Below are 19,275 nucleotides of genomic sequence, written 5' to 3'. Positions count from 1 at the left end.
TCCCACTCCCGTCCGTCCCCTGGGCCCCAGAGGTGGCGGCGCCGTGGGGGCACTGCGGCAGCAGCGCGGACCGGGCGAGGCAGGCCAGGACAGTAGCGGCAGCCACGAGGTTAGGTCCAGTGCCGGTTCGGGGTCGGTGTCTCCAAGCAAACCCCAGCAAGGAGAAGGCTGCGCAATACAGGCCGCTCAGGCAGAGGGGAAGTCGATCAACAGTTCCGTTGTTGCCAGGGGGCCTCTTACCTCCTCACTAGGCCGCCCCGGTATGCCCAGCAGCCACAGGGGAACTTCAGCGTCACAGCCGTCCGCGACGCGGGAATCTCCGCCTAGGCCTCGAATCCCCGGTCTCTCTTAGCAGGCTCCCCCGGCAGGATGGAACCGCAGGGCAGCGCGAGGAGCCGCTCGTGGGAAACAGGGCAGATTTCTCCGACCCCCGATGCGCCACATGGAAGATGCAGGCACCAGTGTGTGCGCCTCTCAGCGAGGTGATTCAGGGCACGCTGCAGGCGAGGAGTTTATTCTGGTCAGGATGACTTGAATGATGAATTTAGGCTCAGCTAGGCGAGAGCTTCACTACGGTGCAGCCATCTTGGTCCGGCGCCACCTAGCGCCCCCCGTAGATGAGTCTTCTTACCACTGTCCTCAGCTTCGCATTTTATCTGCATTGAGCATCTTGGCCACCCTTATCTAGAAGGCTGAATCAAACTGGGCCCTCTGTCTGTCATTGTCTGTTTGGCTCAATCCAGAATCTAGTCTGAATCAATTCATTATTGAAGATGTCTTCTTTGCGATAAAGGCCTTAGCATACACTGGCTTGCATACATTTGTCAAACTCTTTCGGGGTTGGAACTTTCTTCTTTGTTTGATAATCCAACCTCTATCACATTTGCAGGTTAAAAAACACATTCAAGACCTTGTTCCTGGAAAAAAGGCGTATTGTCAGGAGAAATGTGGAGTCTGGAAAAACTAATGTGAAAGCCTGTGTGAATTTGAAAATTAGTACTGGCATAGAATCTTATTTACTAAGAGCACTCGGAAACTGGGAAAGGTCCCTGCTGGTTCACTTTAGGGCAGGGATCGTCATATACTTCTTCTGTTTTCCCTTGGGCCATCTTTATTATTCTTCCACTCACGTGTATCCATGTGTAGTGGTTTCAGACTAACTGCTACTTCACTACTTTTTTTGTAAATTGGATGCTCTTTTTATGAGTATGTTTTTAATCTCGCTTTCAAAGAATTATTAAATTGTGCATTGTAGAGTAGTTTATAAAATCAGCTGTTTATTTCAGAAAATATATGCACTGGTACCTATTCATAAATTATGGTAATATTTTATAATGAATTTCAAAAAGTATTAAAAAAAATATTTTGATGTATTTTTTTATTGAAGTCTTAGTCAAGGGAATAAAGAATGATTGAACTTGAAACTTGTTTAATAGTGAGATTGGGCATCGTTCTGGAGAGCTGTGGGCTGCGATTCCAGGCCCCACCTCTCTACCAGAGCATTGTACATCAGCTCTCTAAATAATGCAATCTGTATAGTAAATGGTAGACCATGACCCATAAGAAATGCACAGTTGGAGGCGGTGCTAGGTGCCGACTGTGTTGGCCGCTTCCTTCTAGGGCTTTTGCATGGTGTCAACTCTCCTGGGCCATTACTGCTGACTTGTGGCTAATCCAATGCCACTGACTGTGGGTGGATGTAGTGTCCCCCGTAGTTCTCAGCCAATGGCCTGCATATGGAAGCCCTGGTTGACAAGATGAAGATTGTGGGGGATAATGTGCTTCATCACCAGGACACCCCTGCTTGCTATGATCTTCCAGCTGTAAAGAGATAAATTGAGCTTTTGCCAAGGTCTTTACTGGGGAGTGTTAAACCAGTCCACCACAATGAAACAAGGGCAATTTTTGGCACCTGGGCACCTCTTAGTATTTGAAACACTGAGGTAAAGGTAGACCTGACAGTCGTTTTGGCCGAAGCACTGAAAATCGTCTGCTTGGGACCAGAGCAACAGGTTTCTGAGCACTCATAGTCCACCATATGGCATGTTAAGCTCCCTCTGCCAGCTATGGGGACGAGACTTTCTGGCACCGGATTGAGTCGTCATGATCCTGGCCCTGCGTGCCCTATCCCTAACTCCATAGAGGCAGCCAATGACACATGAGCCACGGCACACTGGACACTAACGGCCACATGCATCATTGTTGGTAATTGCGATTCCTAAATTGCGAATATTAAGGAATCGCAATTTAGAAATCGCAAATACCTATGCATTAAAAATTCGCATTTTGTTTTGCGATTCCTTATTTTTCCTTATTTGCGATTCCCAATTTTGCAAATCGCAAATGAGGAATCCCTTTACATTGATTCCTATGGGCCTAGAGGCCCATAGGAATCAATTGGAAGGCATTCTCATTTTGCGATTCGCAATTAAGGAATCGCAAAATGAGAATGCAATTTCAAGGGTGCAGGGGGGGTCCAAAGGACGCCCCCGGCACCCCTGAAATTAAACTTTAAGTACATTTTTCACACACACATGCCCAAAGGGCATTAGTGTGAACTTTGAAAAATGCACTTTTGTGCATTTTTGAAAGTTTTCGCAAATTACCATAAAGGTTAACTTCATGGTAATTTACCACTTCCTATTTGCGATTTCGCAATAAAAAAAAATCATGCATTGCATTTAAGAAATCGCAAAATTGCGATTTCTTAAATGCAATCGCAATTTAAAAAATCGCAAATAAATTGCGATTTCTTAAATTGCGAAAATAGCAAAAAGCTTCATGCATCCCAAAAAAGGGATTTGCATTCGCAAACGGCCGAATTTTGCGATTCGCACCGTTTGCGAATGCAAAAACCCTTGATGCATGTGGGCAAAAGAGGGCCATATCATACCTGCCAGCCAGGATTTTAAGATGGACCCCAGTGCAATCCTTGGCTATAGTGCATGGACAGGCCTGCAGTCAGTCACAAGAGAGTCGTGTGACCGTTCGGGCCACTCAACCCCTTTTATAATTGATAGACGCCCTTGGTGAATACCCAAACATCAAAACTTATTGATATTGGCTGTTGGGTGATAAGGAGACACCTGATTCAATCCAAGCGTTTCCCATACTTCAATTGGAAGACCTCCCCATCCTCTATAAGAAGGGCTGACTGCCACCTTTGGTCTACGCTGCACTACCATCTTTTGTGACGATGGGTAGTGGCAATGGGAAATGTCATATTGCAAATAACTAATGAGGTAGTACCCCTCACGTCATTTACTTCTTCAGTTGCCTGACGGCCACACTGACTTTGCTTCATTTGTGCCACATACTATCTTTTTCTTCCTATCATGCAGCCCACAACGCCAATGGCCCAACAACTGCTGTTTTCAGAGACAGTAGCATGGCCTAAACCTCTGCAAAAGCCTGACAGAGCCAATCTCTTGGCCTGATTAAATGAATGCTCTCCTAAAATAAATTATGGCCATAGAAGCTTCCTTACTTGCCATGAATAGTAAAATGAGCGATCTCACAGCGGAGGTAAAGTCGATGCTGCAAATGGTTTCCACTTTCCTGGCACGCCTTGACACCGTGGATGGGAGGTTAGACCATGTGGAAGCTCACTCTGAGGCATGCCAGCCTGGGGATAGAGACATTGACTTCTTGAGGCATGAGGTTGCTGACTTGGAAGATCAGGCACAATGGAATAATTTCTGTAATTATGGTGTCCAGGAGGAAAAAAGAAAACGGTGACATGATAATCTCTCATAGGGCGCTGCTCGCCAAGTTATTAGACCGCCACTTTCCTGGCCCTTTGCAATACTAGAGGATCCACCGTGTCCAGGCCTGCTCCTCCAATAATGCGCATTTGCTGAAACCGATCATAGACTGCATCAACCCCATCTACACATGAGGGTTGTCCTTCAAGTGAATGGCCTGAAAATAAAAATGGCAATTTTATTCACAAAATCTCAGACACTTTTGGTGAAAAGGCCCTATGGGAATGTGGAAGTACGACTCCAGCTCCAAACCGTATAATTTTCTCACAGATTACTTATTAGCTATCAATGTCAAGTTCCTTACTCTCTGCCCTCGGCTTAGGTGAAGGGACCTTAACTATGTCCCATTAGACCCAGTGTGCATGCTTGTCATAGATGGCAAAACTAAAGACTTCCTCAACCCAGGTGACCTGGAATTCTTTCCTGAATACCCTTGACAACTCTTCCATGCACACAATGGTCGCTGTGAAACCATCTGAAAATTCTTCATTGTCTGCAACTGCTGAGGCTTGCATACCACCCCACCAGCATCAAGCATTTACTGTCCCTGCTACACCTTCAATCAGACTGGGCAGATCTAAATCAGGTGGTTGAGGCCCCTCAAAGGAACATAGTCAGAGACAACTCAAGATCACCTGTCAAGCATACACTGGAGGTGGTGCTGCACTGGTGCTGAGGTGGTGCAGCGCACATACTGAGTAATGCTGAGGTGGTGCTGCATTGGTGCTGAGGTGGTGCTGTGGTGGGGTTGTGGTTGTGCTCAGGTCCTGCTGAGTGATGCTTGGTGGTTCTGCAGTGGTGCTGCTGAAGTGGCGATGAGTAATGCTGGCTGGTGCTGTGCTGGTGCTGGGATTGTGTTACACTGATGCACTGGTGGTGAGGTGGTGCTGCACTGATGCTGCAGTGGTGCAAAGGTGGTGTTAAAGTAGTATTGTGCTGGTGCTGATGTGGTGCATCCCTGGTAATGAGATGGTGCTGAGGTGGTGCTGAGGTGGTGCTGCGCTGCTGCTCTGCTGCTCAGGTGATGCTGGGGTGGTGGGTCTCAGGTGCTGCTGAGTGATGCTCAGGGGGTGCTGCTGTAGTGCTGGAGTGGTGCTGCTAAGTGACACTGAGTGATGTTGTGTTGGTGCTACATTGGATCTGAGTTGGCGCTGAGGTGGTGTTGCACTGTTGCACTGGGGCTGTGCTGATGCTGTGGTGGTGCTCAGGTAGTCCTAAAGTGGTGCTGTGCTTTTTCTGGGGTGGTGCTGCCCTGGTAGTGAGGTGGTGCTGTGCTGGTGCAGAGGTGGTGTTGTGCTAGTGTTGAGGTGGTGATGCACTGGTGTTGAGGTGGTGATGCGCTGGTGCTGTGCAGGTGCTGCTGTGGTGGTGTTGTGGGTTTCAGGTGCTGCTGAGTGATGCTCAGGTGGTACTGCAGTAGGGTTGCGGTGGTGCTGAGCGATGCTGGGTGGTGCTTAGGTGGTAATGAGGTTGTGTTACACTGATGTACTAGTGCTGAGCTGGTGCTGCGCTGACGCTGCAGTGGTGCTCAGGTAGTACGAAAGTGATGCTGTGCTGATATGGTGCTGCACCAGTAGTGAGGTAGTGCTGGCCTGGTGCAGAGGTGGTGCTTTGTTGGTGCTGAGGTGGTGCTGCACTGGTACTGAGGTGGTGCTGCACTGTGGCTGAGTGATGCTGAGGTGGTGCTGTGGTAGTGTTGTGATGGTGCTCAGGTGCTGCTGAGTGATGCTCAGGTGGTGCTGCAGTGGTGTTCCTGAGGGATGCTGAAGTGGTGCTGAGGTGGTGTTGCACTGATGCTGCTCAAGAGGTGCTAAAGTGGTTCTATGCTGGTGAGGAGTGATGCTGCGGTACTACTCTGGTTCTGAGTACTGTTGAGGGGGTGCTCAGGTGGAGCTGCATGGGTGCTGAGTGATGCTGAGGTGGTGCTCCCAACCCCTGATGATGCTCCCAGGTCAATGATAAAATTACTTTGTATAGAGCTCATAAACCTGTCCATTTCGACTAGGATGTGCCTCTGAGTTTGAGAGAGGCACCTCAGCTCAAATGGTCACACCAGCTCAGACTTTCTGGGGCAGAAAAATAAATGATGTAACGCCGCTTATGCCTCACCTGCAACAAGCACTGCAGTACACGCCAGACAATGGCAATGATGTCAACGTGCACAGTACACTCAAAGCATCTAAATGCACAGCCTACAGATATTAGCCAGGTCCCCAAGGGCCATTGTATCCAGCTCAACAAAGGCAGCACTGGGCATCCGTAATCTTGCTTGTTAAATTTAAACTCTGACTCCACAGATTAAATAGGCTGTGGTTGTGAAAAAAGAACTCCAAACATGAGCCTGCTTCGAGGAGGAGCAACGCAAAGTGCAATTAAATACCCAGCAGCTTGGCTGAAGGGAGCCAGCACTTGGCACGGTTCCTGAGCAGGGAGGGTGGCAGGGCGCGGGAGGGAGGACGGCAAAGAGCGTGCAATAAAAGTTGTGTGTCTAGTCACACATAAATCCTGCTTGGCTGGGAACTCAATGTAAACATTCCTAACTTAATCAGTTTATTGCAGATGTAAAGCACATAATATAGACATAATCATGGCAACAAACAATCAATTAGGACATTTGCTAAGCACGTTACATACCCGTGAGGGTCTCAAGGCGCTGTGGAGAGGGGTGGGGGGACGTGCTGCTATTGATCAAAGAGCCAGGTCTTGAGAAGTCGTCTGAAGGCCAGGAGGTCTTGGGTCTGCCGTAGGTTGGTGGGGTGTTCCAGGTCTTGGCGGCAAGGTGGGATAAGGATCTGCCGCGGTTATTCTTCGATGCGCGGCACTGTGGCGAGGGCGAGGCTGGCGGAGTGGAGCTTGCGGGTGGGGGCTTAGAAGCTGAGTCGTTTGTTGAGGTACGCTGGGCTGGCATTGTGGAGGGCGTTGTGTGCGTGGATAAGGAGCTTGAAGGTTATCCTCTTATTGACAGGGAGCCAGTGGAGGTCTCTCAGGCGGGGTGTGATGTGGCTGCGGTGGGGGATGTCGAGGATCAGTCGACCCGAGGCGTTCTGGATGCACGCAGCCGTCTCAGGAGCTTGTGTGATGTTCCTGCATAGAGGGCATTTCCATAGTCCAGCCTACTGGAGACGAGGGCCTGGGTTACTGTTCTTCTCGTTTCGGTGGGGATCCACTTGAAGTTCCTGCGGAGCATTCGTAGGGTGTTGAAGCAGGATGAGGAGACGGCGTTGATCTGGTTAGTCATGGAGAGGGTGGAGTCGAGGATGATCCCCAGGTTGCGTGCGTGTTCAGTGGGTGTTGGTGCTGTTCCCAGTGATGTCGGCCACCAGGAGTCATCCCAGGCTGAAGGGGTGGAGCCAAGTATGAGGACCCCCGTCTTGTCCGAGATCAGCTCGGCTGTTCCTTATCCAATCGACGACGGCCTTCATTCCTTTGTGGAGGTTAGTTTTGGCCGTGTGAGGGTCTTTGGTGAGGGAGATGATCAGCTGGGTGTCATCGGCAAAGGAGATGATGTTGAGGTCGTGCTGATGGGCGACGTAGGCGAGGGGTGTCATGTATATGTTGAACAGAGTTGGGCTTAGGGAGGAGTCCTGGGGTACGCCGCAGATGATCTCGGTGGCGGTGGAGCTGAAAGGGGGGAGGCGGACACTCTGTGTTCTGCCGGAGAGGAAGGATGTGGTCCAGTCCAGGGCCTTCTATTGGATCCCGGTGTCGTGTAGGCGTGTTCGTAGTGTGTGGTGGCAGACCGTGTCGAAGGCAGCTGACAGGTCCAGGAGTAGGAGGACTGCTGTTTCTCTGTTGTCGAGCAGGAGCCTGATGTCGTCGGTGGCGTCGATGAGGGCGGTTTCAGTGCTGTGGTTGCTGCGGAAACCGGACTGGGATGGGTTCAGGATGTTGTTGTCCTTGAGGTAGCGGGTCAGTTGTTTGTTGACGATTTTCTCGATGACCTTCGCCGAGAACGGGAGAAGGGAGATGGGATGGAAGTACTTGAGGTCCTTGGGGTCCACCTTGGGTTTCTTAAGTAGGGCGTTAATTCGGCATACTTCCAGCTCTCTGGGAAGGTTGCTGTCTCAATGGAGATGTTGATGACTTTCCGGAGATGGGGTGCGATGATTGTACTGGCCTTGTTGAAGACGTGGTGTGGGCATGGGTCAGACAGGGATCCAGAGTGGACAAAGTTCATGATTTTAATGGTGTCATCGTCATTAACATTGGACCATGCAGTCAGGCGGTGGGTGGTCGTGGTGGTGGTGGTCTCGGTGGTTGGTGGGGCGGTTGTGGCATTAAAGCTGTCGTGGATGTCTGCGATCTTGAGGTGGAAGTAGGTGGCCAGTGAGTGGCACAGGTCCTGCGAAGGGGGGATGTCGTTGATGTTGGAGCTGGGATTGGAGAGTTCCTTCACGATGCTGAAGAGCTCTTTGCTGATGAGTTGATGGTGTCTGCAGGTGGCGTTCTTGAGGGCTGTGTAGTAGTCTGCTGATCGTTCGTGGAGCCAGTTCTTCTCCAGTTTCCGGCAAGTATGCTTGGAGGTCTGGAGGTCTTCAGTGAACCAGGTGGCTTTCTTGCTGGTATGGCTGTTGGAGGGTGTCTTGAGCGGGGCGAGGGTGTTGGCGCAGTTGTTGATCCATTGTCAGAGGTTCAGGGCGGCGGTGTCGGGTTCGGTGGGGTCAGCTGGTGGGCTCTAGGTGAGGGCGGTAGCTAGCTGCTCTTCGGTGACTTTTCCCCAGCAGCGACGGCGCATTTGTTGGGTGCGGCGATGTGTGGTGGACTTCCCGAAGATGAAGTGGACGCAGCGGTGGTCGGTCCAATGGGTTCGGTGGTGTGGTTGAAGGAGACTTGGGGGCTTGCGGAGAAGATAGGGTCTAGTGTGTGACCGGCGGCATGGGTGGGTGTTGTCACAAGCTGTCTGAGTCCGAGGTTGGCGAGGTTGTCAATCAGGGTGTTGGAGTTGACGTCGTTGTTGTTCTCGAGGTGGAAGTTCAGGTCCCCGAGGAGGATGTAGTCTGTGGAGGCGAGGGCGTGGATGCTGATGAGGTCGGTGATGGAGTCGCTGAACTGTGGTCTGGGTCCAGGGGATCTGTAGATGAGGGTTCCTCTGAGGGTGGTGTTGGGATCAGTGTGAATCTGGAAGTGCTGAGGGTGTCGTCGGTGCTGGTCGAGACGCTGAGGGTGTTCTTGTGGACAATGGCAATTGCACCTCGTGTTCTGTTGGTGCGGACTCTGCGAGCGATCTTGTAGCCTTACGGGATGGCTATGGTGATGTCAGGTGCTGAGGAGGGGGTCAGCCAGGTCTCTGTCAGGAAGGCGACGTCAGGGGCGGTTGAGTCGAGGAGGTCCCAGACTTCGATGGCGTGTTTGCGGGCGGAGCGAGTGTTGAGGCAGATGCACCTCAGGTGGTTGGGTTTGCTGGTTGATGGTTTTGCGGGTTGGATCCTGGTGAAGCTGCAGTTCCGGCAGGTGAAGGGCCCTTGGATGCGCTTCGGGGTGGCCCGGTAGCAGGTGTGTTCTCGTCCGGGGTTGAGTGCGGGGAGGGTGCTGGCGTCATAGTTTAGTCGGGTGTCGTGGTGTCTTCGGGGTCCAGGGGTTCTGGTGCCGGGCGCAGTCCAGGCGTGGACAGGCTCAGATGGGCTTGCCTTAGGCGCCTTTGGGGCACCAGCGATGTGCCCGCTGAGCGCTGCCGCACTTCGGCCGTCATATAAGGGGATGTGGAAGGGAGGAGCAGCTGGGAGGTAGGAGCGGGGCGGCGAATGGGTGAGCGGGGGGGCGGGCCGAAGGGAGGCAGCGGCGGGAAGGGACGGAGAGATACAGAAGGCGAAAGGCGGCGGGAGCGGGGGCTCTATACAATCATAAAACGCAGGGCAACAGAACCAGTTAACAATGATAAAAATAAAATGGCACAGTACAGTTTAGAGCAAAACAATAGAAACAAGAAAAAATGGCACAGTACAGTTTTACTAGCGGGGGAGCAGCGAACACACGAGGCGGCAGCAGCTGGCTCGAAGACAGGCACACACAGGCGGAGCTGTGCGCTGTGGTGGCGGCCTGACCTGCAATCAGGGTCAAGGGTCACTCCCTCTACCATGCAGCTGCCGCCATATAAGGGGATGTGGGAGGGAGAAGCAGCTGAGAGGTGGGAGCGGGGCGGAGAATGGGAGAGCGGGGGGGCGGGCCGCAGGGAGACAGCGGCGGGAAGGGACAGAGAGATACAGAAGGCGAAAGGGGCCGGGGGCAAGGGCAGCGGCGCTATATAGTCAACAAACGCAGGGCAACAGAACTAGTTAACAGTGATAAAAATAAAATGGCACAGTACAGTTTAGAGCAAAACAATATAAACAAGTAAAAACGGCACAGTACAGTTTTACAAGCGGTGGGGGGAGCGGTGAACTCACGAGGCAGCAGCTGCTGGCTCAAAGGCAGGCACACACAGGCAGAGCTGTGCGGTGTGGGGCCGGCCTGACCTGCAAGCAGGGTCAAAGGTTCCTCCCTCTACCGCGCAGCGGCCACCATATATGGGGATGTGGGAGGGAGGAGCAGCTGGGAGGTGGGAGCAGGGTGGCGGATGGGAGAGCGGGCTGCAGGGAGGCAGCGGCAGGAAGCGACGGAGAAATACAGAAGGGCAAAGGGGGAGGGGGCAGGGGCGCTATACAGTTAACAAACGCAGGGCAACAGAACCAGTTAACAGTGATAAAAATAAAATGGCACAGTACAGTTTAGAGCAAAACAGTAGAAACAAGAAAAAACGGCACGGTACAGTTTTACCAGTGGGGGGGAACTGCGAACTCACGAGGCGGCAGCAGCTGGCTCAAAGGCAGGCACACACAGGTGGAGCTGTGCGGTGTGGGGGCAGCCTGACCTGCAAGCAGGTCTATATTTGTGCACAGATAGTGTATGTACATGATAAATACAAACACAAGATTTACATTTGGCTACACAAGTAGCAATTCACATGCATACCCAAACATGCCATACTGCTCACACACGCTAAACGTATACACATGTACATGGTCCTGGCTACACACTGTACCTAAGCTACAATAAACATACTTTATGGCTCTTGACTCGTCTTGCTGCCTGCCTGGTTATTTAGCCACAGCAGGATTGATGTCACCATCTCCCTGCTGCTGTGTTTCTTCTCAAACTAGCGTCTTGGAAACGAAAGAGAGAGAGGCACATTTAAGTAAACAATCAGATACTTGGGCTGTTTCACAGGTTACTTAGATGATGCCTGTTATAATTTCTCTGTAATGGAATGACCCCTCCCCTTCCCTTCCTTCCCCCTGCTGTTCCACTTCCCTTAGTTTGTTCCAACATTCCGGCTGTGAGCAGACCATGCTGTTTCTCCAGATTCTATAGCAGTTGGGAGTTTGACAGTTACTGCTCTCTTAGCGGTTGTGGCGTGTGGAGGCAGCGAAGAATAAATGAAGTTACATCCACTTACCAGACTCGTGCTTCTTCTTAACAATACAACAGGTTGCAACGAGAAGAGAGCTATGCTTCAGGATGCTTTGGGGTTAAAGGCTTGCACCTTAGACAGCAGGGCTGTCTCTTGGGTTGCATTGTTGTCATTGAGACATGAGCTGGCTCTTAGGATGCCTCAGAGTTAAAGGTGGGAATACAATCCCAGAAATTAATCTGAATAACACTGATGTATTGTAGTTCTGCGCATTGGAATAACCTACGTTTAGACGTAGGACTGAGGTCGACTAGGTCTCTATCGTATATATTAGACTTAATTGTGAGTGCCAGCTAGCACAGAGGTCACTAGAAACGTTCTCGAATTCACAAGAAGGGATTAGATTCTGACAACTGCATAAACATGACAACTTTGTTTCCCAAGAATAAGAAATCAATCTCTAGAGTCGCAGAAACAATTGATGGCTATTTTACTCAGTAAATCGTGCATGCTTCGTTTCACCAGAGGTGCTGAGAAAATAGAGAGACGGGCGTTTTCAATAAAAAGTATTTATTGAACAGTCTTCTTTCTCAAGCTTAAGAAATGTACTGCTACAATCGTAATACTGGTTATAAAGTACAAGGCATATAATACGAAAAGTATTATAAAGTAGTACTGTAAAAGCATGACATGGTTTCTAAGCCATAAATTGCCTAAAACGTATAAAATACATACAGTGATAAAATAATGACTAAAAGTACTCAACTGGTGCTTCTAAAATATGCCTACCCCGGTGTACCTAACCTAAGTCTAGTACAAGGGAAGAAGTAAGTGAGGAGTAGTTTAGGTTTAGTATTTCTCTGCCAAGAGTCTATCCAATAATTCTCAAGGGTCTAATCAGCTCTGTACCTTGGTTTAGAATGAAGGAGGTCTTGTATCTCTCTCTCAGGACTCGATTTTCCAGCAACCCGTAAGGGTAGCCTGAAAACACCGGAGCTGGATTTCTCTGCAGGAGAAAAGACAGTGTCTCTCAGTGTGTCAGCTGGAGGGTCGGCTTCCTTCGGCACTTGCTGCTGCAGGGCGTCGGGCAAGTAGTTAGTCGATCTGCTCCAAACCACTGTGTGTTTGTCTGGGCAAATGTAGGCATATTTATACTTTGAAGGTGCCGAGTTTGACATATTATTGGACTTAATAACGTCATCAAAGACTCAGTTCTTCGAAAACTCCATGATTTCCTAGATAAATTAGTATTCAGGCAAGGGGAAGTCCCTAGCTGCTGAAGGTGGGTTCCTCTAAGAAATCGTTGTTGATTCTTGGAACTTAGTGGAAGTAGCCATGCCGTATTTGGGCTGCATAGGCTGAGTCTAAATATGGTAATGATTTCTATGCTATATAAGGATCGGGTAATTTATACCTATATAAGGGCATGAATCGCGAAAATTACACTAGGATCCTAGATTCATTTACAACACTGACAAATTATGCCAATGAAACTGTTTAACCCCTTGCACGCTCATGACGAGCTCAGCTCGTCATGAAGTACACCTCTTGTACGCTGATGACGAGCTGAGCTTGTCATGAACCGCAGGGTTTTAAAATCTTTAGCGCACCGCGGGAAAATGAGCCGCACGGATGCGGTTAATAGTATTTATCTAGCGCCTAACACTGAGCCCATGTTGCAACCATGATTAGTAGCTGTAACTCGACTCAAATGATATTGTGTTCTCGGAAGGCTGGCTGTGGGTTGGCACGCCAACTGGAATAGTTTTAGCCATAAAACCCTTTACAGGTAAGATTCTGCTGTGCCTTCCAGTAATATTTGAAAAAATACTGTTTGGAATAAGCACCATGGATCGATAAACTTAGCACCAATTTCTGCAAACTTACATAGAACACAATCTAAACAGAATATTTATCTTAAGGAAAAGCAGAAGTTCACTTATAAATTACCAGCTCACGGGCAGGTTTGATGGGGCGGTGGACGGTAGTGTAGAAGACCTGCATCACTACCGATAATATAATGTCTGCCCTCTAAAACCAGTTTTTCATATTTGCACACCATAAGCCTTGGTTAGTGTGGTAATTGGGTGCCCTTAGATATACACACAAAATAATAATAATAATAATAATACTGGATTATGTATAGCGCAACAGCTACCTCGCGAGGAGGTGTCCCGGCGCTAATAGAACACAGATGACCTGGGGCTAATGATGGGAAAACTAACGGGGTTGGATAAAGAGCCAAGTTTTCAGCAGTGTCTTAAAGCAGGGTTCAGAAGGAGCCTGTTGAATTTCTTGTGGCAGGGCATTCCACAGGGCGGCAACGTTAGCCGAGAAAGTCCGACCGCCTAATCGCGCCTTTTTCGTGCGTGGGACTGTCAACTGAACACGACAATTGGACCGCAATGCACGGGTTTGAGAGTATCTGGGGAGGCGGGTTTTCAAGTATTCTGGACAGGAGCCATGCAGAGATCTAAATGCCAACGTCAGTGCTTTAAACTTTATCCTGCTGGCAACTGGCAGCCAGTGCAAAGATCGAAGATGCGGAGAGATTGACTGCTTGAGTGGAAGTCGCAGTAACAGTCTCGCAGCCGCATTTTGAACTACCTGAAGCTTTTGTGTCAGGTATTTTGGTAGGCCTAGGTAGAGTCCGTTGGCATAATCCAGCCTTGAGGTAACAGTAGCGTGGATAACCGTTTTACGGCAGCTCTCTGGTAGGAGTTTAAGGATTTTTCGGAGATTTCTCAGTTTACTCATGCAACAGCCGGCAACTTGTTGGATATGGGAGGTAAAGGACATGCTATCATCCCATCTCACTCCAAGATTTTTTGCCGTGTGACTAGGTGAGGGGGCAGGGCCCATCTCCATCGGCCACCAAAATTCTGACGCGGGAGGGGGACCCTTGCCAAAAAAGATAACTTCAGTCTTATTGGCATTGAGTTTTAATTTATTTGCATTCATCCAATGAGCTACATCTTGGAGACAGCCTTTGAAGTTTGAAAAGGACTCTTGCGTGATCTCGGAATACGGAAATACCAACTGGGTGTCGTCGGCATACGAAATTGCCTTGACACCCCAGTTGGCAATTAGCGTAAAGAGAGGAGCAAGGTAGACGTTGAACAGAAGGGGGCTTAGGGCCGACCCCTGCGGAACTCCACAGCCAAGGGTCTTGGGTGCCTAAGAGATCGTCCCAAGTGCCACCTTCTGAGTTCTCTGGGATAGATAAGAGTGTATCCAGCCCAGTGCCTTATCCTGAATCCCCATCTCAGCCAGCCGGCTGAGTAGTCTGGCGTGGTCCACCGTATCGAAGGCGGCCGACAGATCCAGGAGTACCAGCATTGCTAAGTTCCCTGCATCCATCGACCACCTTACTGACTCGGCTACCTCAATAAGCGCTGTTTCCGTGCTGAAGCCGGGGCGGAAGCCAGACTGTGTTTCATGTAGGATTTTATTAACTTCTACAAATTTACTCAGTTGGCGCTGTATGACTTTCTCCAACATTTTTCCCGGGGCAGCTAATAGGGAAATCGGGCGGAGATTAGTAAGATCTTCAGGATCCCCATTAGGCTTTTTCTTTAAGGGCAAGAGGGTAGCATGTTTCCATACATCCGGAAATATGCCCGAAACAATGGAGGAGTTCCAGATATGTTGAAGTGTCGGGGCTACGAAGTCGGCTATAGAGCTCCATAGTTTTGCAGGGCAGGGATCGTCGGGTGAACCAGATTTGCATCGGACCAGTTCTTGCCTTACTTCACTCAGAGGGATATTCAGGAACTGGGTGAGAGTCTCACCTAGCTTGCCATTACTCGCGAGGTCCTGTTTCACTGTTTTTGTTACTGGTCCAAAAGAGTCATAGACCTTTTTAATTTTTTGGTCAAAGAACTCGGAAATTTGCTCACAAAGCATAGCTGTTGGAGCCACCTCCCTCTCAATGCACTTTGGTTTAAAAAACGACTGTACTACATTGAAGATCTGTTTACTAGACTGTTCTAGCGTTAGTTCTAGCGTTTTAATGCTTTGGTGGAGTGCTCTCTACAAGGTGCCCCAAACCTTTGATTGCTCACAGCCATCGCCTATCATTGGAATAGGAAGTAAGCACAGTGCAGTTAATACTTTCAAGAAACAAGCCTCCATGACTCACACTCTGATGGCTAAAGCCCATTTGCAAGTTTGGCTATGAGGAACGAGGCGTTTCCTCTCAGTGCAGTGAAAGAAGAAATATCACTAGGAAAACCACATTACTCTTCATGCAATAACCACATGCCACATCGTTATTTTAGCATAAAAGTTCATTTATTAGGACAGGGTTGCAACATTCTATTAAACTTTATTAACATTGACAATACCGAAACTTCATAAACATGACAATACACTTGACAGTTCCATTTCTCCCTGCACCATTCACACCTCACCCACTTTCGATTCCAAAGCCCACATCCTTTGCTTCATTCTTTTCCCTTTCACTCACTGACCTTGTTCCATATACTCAGCCACTCCCTCTCTTGCCCTACCAAACATTCTCCATTGAAGGTCTTTCCCCTGGTCGTTGCACCCCTCTTGCCACCTTCAATCATCTGTGCTCCCTTCCTTCCCCCAAGGAGTGGGTATGCTCGCATGTGACTCACCACCCCCAACTTATTGCCTACTTTCTGCAACCTGAGGCTAAGTGGGCAGTTCTGCCTAAACGTTTTCCCTCCCAGTGGTGCTAGGCATCAGGAAGAGACCGGACATGGCCTTTCTGACACTATATAGCACCTAATTACCCATCCCTTCCCCCTAACTAACCTATACCACCCTGTCCTGTGCCTGTCAGCACGAAGCACCCCGGAGAGACTAGTCTGCGACCGTCATCCCCCGGGGGCCTACATTCCGCAGCATTTCAGACGTTTTGATGAACCAGTGTTGACATGTAGCTCACGCATTCAAAACACATGCAAAACACATCCTGCTCGCCTCCCGAAGAAGAGTTGCAGAAAGAGGTCCGAGACAACCTCCACTAGAAAGGGAAACAAGCTCAGCTGACCAGAAATAAGGACGGCCCTAGAAATTAACACAGATTTGACTTTAAGTTCTGCTTCAACAGAAATGATGGAGGGGCATCCTGGGTGAAAGTGGCCTCATTCTGCTCGGGGAAGCACATTCTAACAACCCGACCTTTAGTGTCTGATTCCTGTCCTCTTACCTTGATGCACAACAGGAGGCATATCAGGGGATAAATCATCGAGTTCCCTCGCCCTTTTTGCTAATAACGGGGCGTAGATGTGAAATGGCAGCCTCTCGACTCAAGCTCAGCTCCAAATGTTAATACTTGCAAATTCTAGTTGCTCTGGTCCACGCTCCTGAATCCAGCGCTTTCCACTTATTTTCTGGTTTTTTGAACGCCTTCGCTCTGACACTATGTGCCTGTGGATTTCCTCAGCAAAGAAGATAGGAAGAGGTAAGGAGAGGTACTCTCCAGACCATATGCTCTCATGGAAGCATGATCAGCCAGCAACAGACGGAAGCAGCCTCACTCCTCTGCTAGTTTCAGTGAGCTATGCGATAAGATTTACAGCCAGAAAGTGAAAACACAGAGTGCTCACTTTCAAAAACACGCGCTGGGCTGGGTTGAACTGAAAGAAAAGAAAACGCGCCTGGGAGCTGCCTCTTGATAGGGTTTAATGGTAAAACAGATCTTGGGGGACTACAGGGAGACGAGGACAACACCAGGATGAATGCAAAAGAATATCAGCGACATGGGAGGAGGTGGGAGGGACGAATGAATGCTGCAATAAAATGCAAGCAGCTATGGTCCTGAAGCTGAACATGCACCCACAGTGTAACACGGGCAGGAAAGAAATAAAAAAAGTCCCCCCCCCCACGGAACACATAAAGAACCAAAGTGTTAAGATACAGAACTTGGAGCCATATATAGGTAGCTTAATACTGGTCGGTAATGGCCGAAATTCGGTAAATTAGCCATTACCGACCGGTATTTAGGCATTTGAGATGAAGGAGGACAAAAATAAGGATTCGGTAATTATGAATCGGTAAATACCGATTCATCATTACCGAATTCCAACATACCGAAACGGTAAAAAAGAGAAAAGAGATGTAGGTAAAATCGGAAATACGGAATTTCATGAAATTCGGTATTTAAGAGTCAGTTATTAGCATGGATTGAAAGCAGGTGGTAACCAGGTGCAGGCCATAAAACAGGCCACAAAATGCACAGTGTGATCAGAATGGCGGCTTTCTATGTGATAGCAAGGCGGCTACGGCTACAGGCAGCAGGAGAGAGGATCTGGAGACGGGAGGAGCAAGTCTACAGACAGCGGATCACACTCTTCCAACCTACTGAGGCAGAGATCCATAAAAGGTACAGGCTACAACCCCACACCATCCAGGACTTGATAAGGGACCTGCACCCACTCCTGGAGCACCAAACACCAAGGGCGCACGCCATACCACCACAAGTGCAGGTGCTCTGTAGCCTACACCTACTTGCATCTGGCAGTTACCAGGGGGTGATAGCTGCGATAGGTGGGGTGTCCCAGAGCTGCCTGTCCCGTTTCTTCAGGAAGTTCCTGGAGGCCATGATGCAGAGAATGCATCATTACATCAGCTTCCCTGACACACATGTGAAACTGCTGAAGACCAAGACTGACTTTTACCAAATGGCACAGTTCCCACATGTCATCGGCTGTATTGATGGCACACACATCCCAATCTGCCCACTTGCAGCCACTGAGTACATCTACAGGAACAGAAAGTCCACCCACTCCATAAATGTGCAGGTAATCTGTGATGCTGCCAACATAATCACAGTCATCGTGGCCAAATTCCCTGGAAGCACCCACGGCTCCTACATCTTCCAGAACAGTGGGATCTACAAACGCCTGGCAGCGGGAAGAATTCGGAGAAGGATACCTGCTAGGTAAAACACTGTGACACACCCTGATAGACACTGCAGATATAGGTGTTGTTGTGCATGTGATTAATGTCTCTCTCTTTTCCACATAGGCGATAGCGCATATGCCGTCCGCCTGTTCATCCTCACTCACTAGCTGAACCCATCAACACCCAGTGAGAGATGATACAACGTGGCACACAAATCTACACGCAACGTTGTGGAGCGCACCTTTGGGCTGTTAAAAAGCAGGTTCCGCTGCCTCCACAAAAGCGGAGGTGCACGTCAGTACTCACCCCTCATCTGTTGTAAAATCATTGCAACTTGCGCAATGCTGCACAACCTTGCCACTTGGAAAGGAACAGCAGTAGAATTAACAGATATTGAGGATGATGATGATGAATTTGCACACCCTGAGCCCAACACAGCAGGAGTGGCGCCAGCAACAGATGGGAGACAAAGACAGGCAGAGATCACACCCAACTATTTCTAAGTAATTAAGGAGACACAGCCAGTTGTTGTATGTACACGACCTAGTTTTTATTTCTTGGCACTGCGCCTCTACACAAAGGCCCAAATGTGCCAGTCCAATTGTTGCCATCCATTAGGGAAGTCCTGGGTTACTTCACCCATTCCAGTTCAGGGAGTGTGGGCAGCATCAGTGTCTGCGGGCACGCCCACCGGTGCTGGATGCCATTGGCTGGCTGTCCTCACTGTGTGGGCAGTGGCAGTCCCATGCCGCCTGCTGCTCCTCCGGATGTCAGTAACAGGCAGGGTTATGCTGCTCCTACTGGTGGTCTCCTCGCTCTCCCCCACATCCATAGCACCAGTATTTGCTGACTGAGCAATCAGCAGCACCTCAACTGCACTTGTCACTCTCACAAGGCCCCTGGAGACTTCACTGCTGCAGTGTGCCAGTCCCTCCTGCATGTTGATGCTGCGCCTGCAGAGCAGGGACGTGGCAGTGGCCAGACGGTTCACTGCCCTTGTGTGTTGTTCAGAGCTCTGCCTCTCCCTGCGCCTTGTTGCCCTGTCCTCATCCAGCTTGCTGCACAGCAGCAGCACTGACTGGGACATGTCCTCCATGCTTGCAGCCATCTCTCTCATTCCGTCTGCCATTGAGCAGATGCCCTTATCAATGTTTTTCACATTTTCATTTAGGTGCTTCATCTGTCGTTGGACTGACTGGATGGCCTTCCCCTGCATGCGCTGCACCTTTACCATACTAGCCTCCA

This window comes from Lissotriton helveticus, chromosome 2_2 (assembly GCF_964261635.1).
Source record: "Lissotriton helveticus chromosome 2_2, aLisHel1.1, whole genome shotgun sequence".
NCBI lineage: Eukaryota > Metazoa > Chordata > Amphibia > Caudata > Salamandridae > Lissotriton > Lissotriton helveticus.
This window is presented reverse-complemented; position numbering follows the sequence as displayed.